Source organism: Echinops telfairi, unplaced genomic scaffold, assembly GCF_000313985.2.
Source record: "Echinops telfairi isolate 266 unplaced genomic scaffold, ASM31398v2 ScPeMD7_655;HRSCAF=1070, whole genome shotgun sequence".
Classification (NCBI taxonomy): Eukaryota; Metazoa; Chordata; class Mammalia; order Afrosoricida; family Tenrecidae; genus Echinops; species Echinops telfairi.
The window spans coordinates 10,892,988-10,900,479 of record NW_022104553.1 but is presented as its reverse complement, the minus strand read 5'-3'; positions in this window follow the sequence as shown (position 1 = coordinate 10,900,479).

Genomic DNA, 7,492 nt, shown 5'->3' with positions numbered 1-7,492 from the left:
CTCTATTTCCTTTTACTTTGCACTTGTCCCACTATCATGTTCGGCCTTCACTTCAGATTTCAGTAACTCCTCACAGTTACATCGCTATTGATCAAGTCCTACCAGGCATCGTACGCCCTCCTCGCCATCAATTTTGATCACTTGTTGTTCCTTTGTCACTTGTTGTTCCCTTGTCCCTGGGTTTGTTAACACCCACTTACCTTTCCCCTGCCTCCCCCTGTCCTATATCGGCCCATCAGTCCCTTCCTTTTCTCCTCCGGGTTGTTTATCCCACCTATCATATCTAGATTGACATGCAGAGACAATAAAAAGAAACCAAAAAAAAGGCAGAGCAAAACAAAGCAACAAAAGAAAACAATAACAAGAAAAGAAAAAAAAAAGGAAAGTCTATAAATACTTCCAGGTCTGTTTTGACCTTTAGGAGTGTTTTCTAGTCAAGTCTAATGGGGTGTGGTGCCCTGGCCCCAAAGTTTATTTTAGGTTATCCCCGGGACTTTATTGCTTTGCTCCCCTTGCTGCTCTGTTGCACACCCTTAGCATTTTGCCCCAGTGTGGTGGGGTCAGCTCGGGCACAATTCCCACATTGTGCCTCCAGTGTTATCCCTCATAGAGATATGGGTAAGTGAAGGAGGTCCTGTCTCTGTCTCATGGTGGGGACAGCCCTATGGTCCTCTCTGTGCATTGGCTGTTCTGAGGAGGAATATCATCCTTGGGGCTTGGTGGGCTAGGTTGTGTTCCACTCTCTCTCCTTCCCTCTTCAGTTTGCTCACATATGCTCTGATCAGAAGTGCCCCTCTCCCTGAGCTGTAACCTCAGTGCTGTCCCCTGAAGTGCATTCTTCTGGGGGCAGGAAGGACTATCCACATAGTTTGGATTGGGGCTGGCCCTGAAGACCTCTCTATTGGTTCCCTGTTTCATGCTGGTATGTTGCATTCATGTCTTGGTGCACCGGGTGCACCGGGCTGAAGCCTGGTGCCTCTCTCCCTCTCCTGTGGAGATATAAACAACATCTTCTCTTTGGGTGGGTTAGTGCCCTGTTCCACTGCTACCCATGTCTTTTTTTTTCCTTTCCCCCTCCTTTTTAGTTGGCTACCATATGTATCCCTGGATTGGGTCTGGCTCCTGCCGTAGTACCTGGACCTCACCCCAGGAATATATGTATACAGTAGCTTTTTCCCTATGCTCCTTTTGCATAAGTTTACCTCAGCACACTCATGTTGTACTTGCCCTTTTGTGCTTCGGTTACTTCACTAAGCAAAATTTCCTCCAGTTCTGCCCCTGCAGCATTGTACTTCATGCATTCATCACTGCTTTTTAGGGATGCATAGTACTCCATTTTATGTATGTACCACAGTTTTTTAATCCATTCGCCCATTGGTGGAAATTTGAGTTGTTTCCAACTCTTTGCAATTGTGAATTCTGCCACGATGAACAGTGGAGCACAGATGTCTGGGTGTGGTTTATTTCTTGCCTCTTCTGGGTATACACCCCCTAGGGGGATTGCAGTTTCATATGGTAGCTCAATGTCCATCTCTTTTAGATATTGCCAAATCGATTTCCATAGTGGCTGTAAATGCCTAAAGGTCCACCAGCAGTGGACGAGAGTTCTGATCTCACCACAGCCCTTCCAATACTGGTTACTTTCTGATTTTTTGAAGTAGGCTATCTTTGAGGGTGTTAGATGGTATCTCATAGTCGTTTTAATTTGTATTTCTCTTATAGCTAATGATCAGGACCATTTTCTCATATGTTTATTGGCCATTTAGATTTCTGCCCTTGTGAAACTTCTGGTCAGGTACTTTGCCCACCTCCTCGGTGGGCAATTAGTTTTTTTCTTTTTGGAAGCTAGCAGAGTACTGTAGACTTTAGTAATAAGGCCTTTGACATGCCATTGCTAAAGATGTTTTCCCAGTCTGTGGGCTCTCTTATTACTCTCTTGGTGAACTCTTTCGATGTACACAGGTGATTTATCTTCAGTATATCTTACTTGTCAAATTGTGCCTCCTCTGTGTTTGTGTCATTTCCTATTTCTGATCGTCTATATATTCCCTGCACCAAAGTTCTCAGTTTTGTCCTGATTCCCTCATTGATGACCCTAATAGTTTGGGGTTTTACCTCAAGGTCTGTGATCCACCTTGAGTTTATTCTTGTGCATGGAGTGAGGTAAGGTCTTGCTTAATTTTCCTGCAGGTACATACCCATTTTTCCCAGCACCAATTATTGAAGAGGGCACTCACTTCCCATTTGAAACTTTTTTGGGCCCTTATCAAAGATCAGTTTTCTCTATGCTGATGATTTTATTTCTGGGTGCTCAATTCTTTTCCATTAGTCTGAGTATCTCTCATTAAACAAATACCACGCTGTTTTGAGCACTGTGGCTGTATAATAGGTGCTAAAGTCAGGTAAAGCAAGCCCTCCCACTTTGTCCTTCTTCTTGAGGAGTTCTCTGCTAATTCTGGGTTTCTTCCCTTTCCATATGAAGTTGATAATCAGTTTTGCCAATTCTTTGTAGAGGGATGATGGTATTTGCATCAGGATAGCGTTAAACTTATATAGTGCCTTGGGAGAACTGACATCTTTACTGTATTGAGTCTTCTGATCCTCGAGAATGGGATATTCTTCCATTTGTGGAAGTTACACTTGGTTTCTTGTAATAGAATTCTGTAGTTTTTTTGTACAAATCTTTTGTTTATTTAGTCAGGTATACCGTAGATATTTCCATTTGTGCTTGGTTATTGTGAAAGGTACTACCTTGTTTGTCCCCTCTTCCGTGGTCTTGTCTGATGTGTATAGCAGTTAGATAGACTTCTGTTTGTTGATCCTGTATCCTGCCACTCTGCCATATAACTCTATTGCTTCCAGTACTCCCCTTGTGGAGCTTTTGGGATTTTTCACATATAAAATCACATCATCTGCAAATAACAATAGTCTCCCCTCTCCCTTCCCCAGACGGATACCTTTGATGTCTTTTCTTTGCGTTATACTGTTAGCTAGGACCTCTAATACAATGTTAAATAAGAGTGAGGACAAGGGGCATCCTTGTCTGGTCCCCTTTTTCAATGGTATTGTTTTCTCCTTTTCTCCATTGACTACTACGTTGGCTGTTGGTTTTTCATATATGGCTTGTATTATATTGAGGAATTTTCCTTCCATTTCTATCTTCTTGAGTGTCTTAAACAGGAATTGGTGTTGGATGTTGTCAAATGATTTTTTCGCATCTATCGTTATTATCATGTGGTTCTTATAGTATTTCACGTCAATGTGATGCATGATACTAATGGTCTTTCTTTTGTCGAACCATCCCTGTATCCCTGCTACGAATCCCACTTGGTCATGGTGAATTATTTGTTTTCTATACCTTTGCATTCTGTTGGCCAGTATTTTGTTAAGGATTTTTGCATCAATGTTCATTAGGGATATTGGTCTGTAGTTCTTGATTCTTGCAAGATCCTTGCCTGGTTTAGGTATCAAAGTTGTACTAGCTTCATAGAAAGAGTTTGGGAGTTTTCCGTCCTTTTCAATATTCTGGAAGAGTTTGTGTAGTATTGGTGTCAGAATTGCTTGGAGGAATTCTCCTGTGAAACCAATTCATCCAGAGGAATTTTTTTTGTTGGTAATCCCTTGGTAGCCTTGTCTATTTCTTCTATTGCTATGGGTCTGTTGAGATTCTTAATGTCCATTGGGGATAGTCTAGGAAGGGACTGTTTTCCCAAGAATTTGTCCATGTCTTCCAAGTTGTTGAATTCATTGGAGCGCAGTCCTTTGTAGTACTGTGTAATTATCATTTTGATTTCATTAGGGGCTTTTGTAATGTTCCTTCCTTCATCCCTCATCCTCACTATTGAAGCCATAATGGATGTACTTAGCCAAGAGGTCTCAAACATGTTCCCCACTCACCAAGCCATCTAGTGTGTGAGGCAGAAAGCAAGCTGGCCTGAAGACTGCCATAGCTGATACTGTCAGTAACCTTTAAAAGACTTATTGACCTGGGAAGAACTTCTTGACCCTCTGACTCCTGTGTGGGTCAGGTTCAGCCATGGGAAAGGGAGTAACAAGCAAGCACTGGTAGGAAATGTTGAAGGACTTACCCTTTGACCTTAGGCCCTGAGAGATCAGAGGGATAGGTGTCTGGGTCACTAGAATCAGGGGAGGCCTTGTCTAATAGTCCCCAGTATGCCAGGTGGCCTTTTCCTCTCATTTCCTGGAGATGTGTCTCCAACGGCAGGGCTGGAGGCTTAAACCCGGAGGCCAAGGCTTCTGCTCTCTGAAAATCATTGCCAAATATTCATGCCCTTCAGTTACCATGTGTGATTTTACTCTGAACATGACATATGTATTTCAATGGATGTTTATAATCCCATGACCCAACACGTACGTTTATCACTATACTGCTGGGGAGGCCAAAGAGCAACAATATGCGGAGAACGACCCAGCGTCACACAGCCATGTGGCCAAGTCCTGACAGAAACCAGGTCCACCCCCACCCCCATCCCCTGGAAGAAGATGGCCAGTCCTAACATGCTCCAGGGGATCTACGGTGGGGAGCAAAAACTTTAGAACTTTTATTTATAGACATTTTAACCTTATGGTAATGTGTTCCGTGCGTTCTTTTTTTTTTTATCTTTTTAATGTAGGAGCCCTGGTGGCATAGTGGTTACGCTTTGGGCTGCTAAACACAAAGTTGGCAGTTCAAAAGCATCAGCCACTCCTTAAGAGAAAGAGGAGGCTTTCTACTGAGAGACCTGTTCTATAGGGTCTCTATAAGTTGCATGGATTTGATGGCAGTGCATTTTGAGTTTAATGGTAGTATTGTACATATTTAGGAACTACAAGTTCAAAACATATAATTTTTAAGCAATGTATGAGCAAAAGAGCTTTAAGACCTTGTTCTGTAACTCACTTCCAGAAATCCTGTCTAACCAGCAACTAAAGGGGAAGGAAGACAGCCAAAGTAACCCAAGTGCAGAAACAAAAACAGCTCAGCAGGCTCACCAGGCTTCTCTGAGCCTCTGTTGCCACCTTGTGGCCATCGCCGGGAAGACTTTAGCAAAAGACGGAAGCCAAGCCAAGGACAAAGCCAAAAAAATAGTTATGAACTGTGGAATGGAGCAAAGAAAATCACATAGAAAGGCCTATGTGCTGTGGGACTGTACCTATATAAAGTTAAAGAACAGCCCCAATGAATCTGCAAACTCCTTGTGGTTCCTGTCATTAAGCTGATTCCACTCATGGTGACCCAGGCGTTACTCAGTCTGATTGATTTAATAAGATTTCTTGCTTGCAATCTTTACAAAATCAGATTGCCAGGTCCTGTCTCCCACAGACTCTACCGATCAGCACATGCCGCCATCTGTTGGTTAGCAGTCCAGCACGCACACCCCGCGCCCTTCTGCAAGGAATATAATTGCCACCATCCTGGCATCAAGGTGGAAACAGATGAACACAGTCTGCCCTCGGACCCAGACGGGAATTCCAGGTCGCCTGGACCCCCAAACCCTCCCACCTTGAGTTCCTACCCCCAGCTGTTCTTTACTTCCTTTCTACTCCCCTAATGACAGCCTCGGGAACCTGTCGCAGGGGCAGCTGCACTCTGCTTCAGAGGGTCGCTATGGGATGGAGGAGACTCGACCCGAGGGCAGCGAGTTTGAGTTCTGACTTTGACCCTCTCAGCACCACTTCTCTTCCTCGCAGTTTCTCCCTCGTGAAACTTCTTTTTCCACTCTCCCCCTCGCTGTCCTCGATCTTCTTCCTCCTCCTCCCCCCGAATCCCCTCCTTCTCCTTTCTTCTCTCACCTGACTGCACAACTTGTCACTGCTCACGTCCACCCCCCTTTTAGTCTGTCATCCCCTCTTGCTCACTGTGCTGGTTTTGATGATAAAAAGAAGGCAAGAGTACATACCTCTGAAAGGCGAGCATCTGTGACCATTTTGCAGGTGAGGAAACTGAGGTTTGGGGTGTCCGAAATATTTGCACAATCTGACAGAGCTGAGACAAACACACCACCACTGTGTGCAGACCATCCTCCACCCCCCACCCACCCCCGGCCCAGACCCAGCTCTAAAGCCCAAGCCATTTGCAGCAACAAAACGTTCAAACGCAGTCACAGGCAAGGGCAGCACATCTTTCCCAGGACACCAAATTTACTCTGCAAGTGATTGTATTTGCTGATTTTCATTAGGATGGAATGATCAATTGAGCAGCTTGGTGATAAATATTTTCCAAATTTATTTTACATTAAAAGAGATATTTTATTTGAGAATAATACTTCTCATGAATTTTTTACATGAAATTTTGAGTCTGAACCGAGTATTTTAGGCACAGATTGCCTGGCATGCACTTGATTTTCAGTGTTTGATGGATGAATGAGTTCGTATATAGGGAAAATTAGGAGGTGATTGAAGACTTTGAAGAAAAGTTGGTGAAGTGCTGAACTAAAGAATTGGCAAGAAGACTGGGCAAATTTTTAAAAAAATAACTTATCGAGTTGATTCTGAGTCATAGCGACCCTGTAGGACAGGGTAGAACGGCCCTTGTGAACTTCCAAAACTGTAACACTTTGCAGGAGTAGAAAGCCTCACCCTTCTGCCATGGGGCGGCTGGAGGTTTCAAGCTGCTGACCTTGAGGTTGCCAGCCCAGTGAGTAACCACTACGGCACTGGGGTTCCTCTGGAGAAATTGAAGTGGAAAATTAGGGATGACAATTGTTCCTCAGTACTCAGCGTCCCACTGCAATCCGCTCCAGGAGTGCTAGGGCCAGTCCACCAAGACTTGGACCCACCCTTTCTTCCACGCTTTCCCATTTTTTAAAAAAAGTGTTGCTTCCATTTGCTCCTACTCTCTGTTTCTCAACAGAGAAAAACTTGCAGGGGAGGAAGTATGTGCTCTGTGGACGAAATGACAGAACTGTGTAGCCTTAGAGAATCAGAGGAAGACTTTGAGATGAATTCAGAAAGTTATTTGCCAGCTGCTGCCTCGGCCACCACTCCTCACATCTAAGAAGACTCTTGGGTCCCAAACGACCCATGACCATGAAGCAGAGGAAATGCTCTCCGATGCCGCCAGTGAACCAGCTTACACGCGTCATGGGAAACTGCCTGCAGGGGATCCGTGGCAAGGACGCGTGGAGAATGGCTGGCAGTTCGAAGAATTCCTCTTCACTCTGGACCATTCCATCCACCGGAGCACAGAGGTGGTCCTTTCCCATGAGACCTCTACCAAGTTCAAAATCACCCTCAAGGAGAAGGGACTTGGCGTGGGAATCCAGTGAAACCAAAAAGCTGTTCCTCCTACAGGAACAAAGAAATCCTCGTAAAGAGCTGGGAGGCAATGGGCATTTATAGAGGTCTAGATAAAGATATGTACATATGCAAATATATTTATATGAGGATGGGCAAATAGATCTATGAGCCTACATTTATAGGTTTAGTATTAAGGTAGCAGAAGGACATTGGGCCTCCACTCAAGTACTCCCTCAACACAAGAATACTTTCT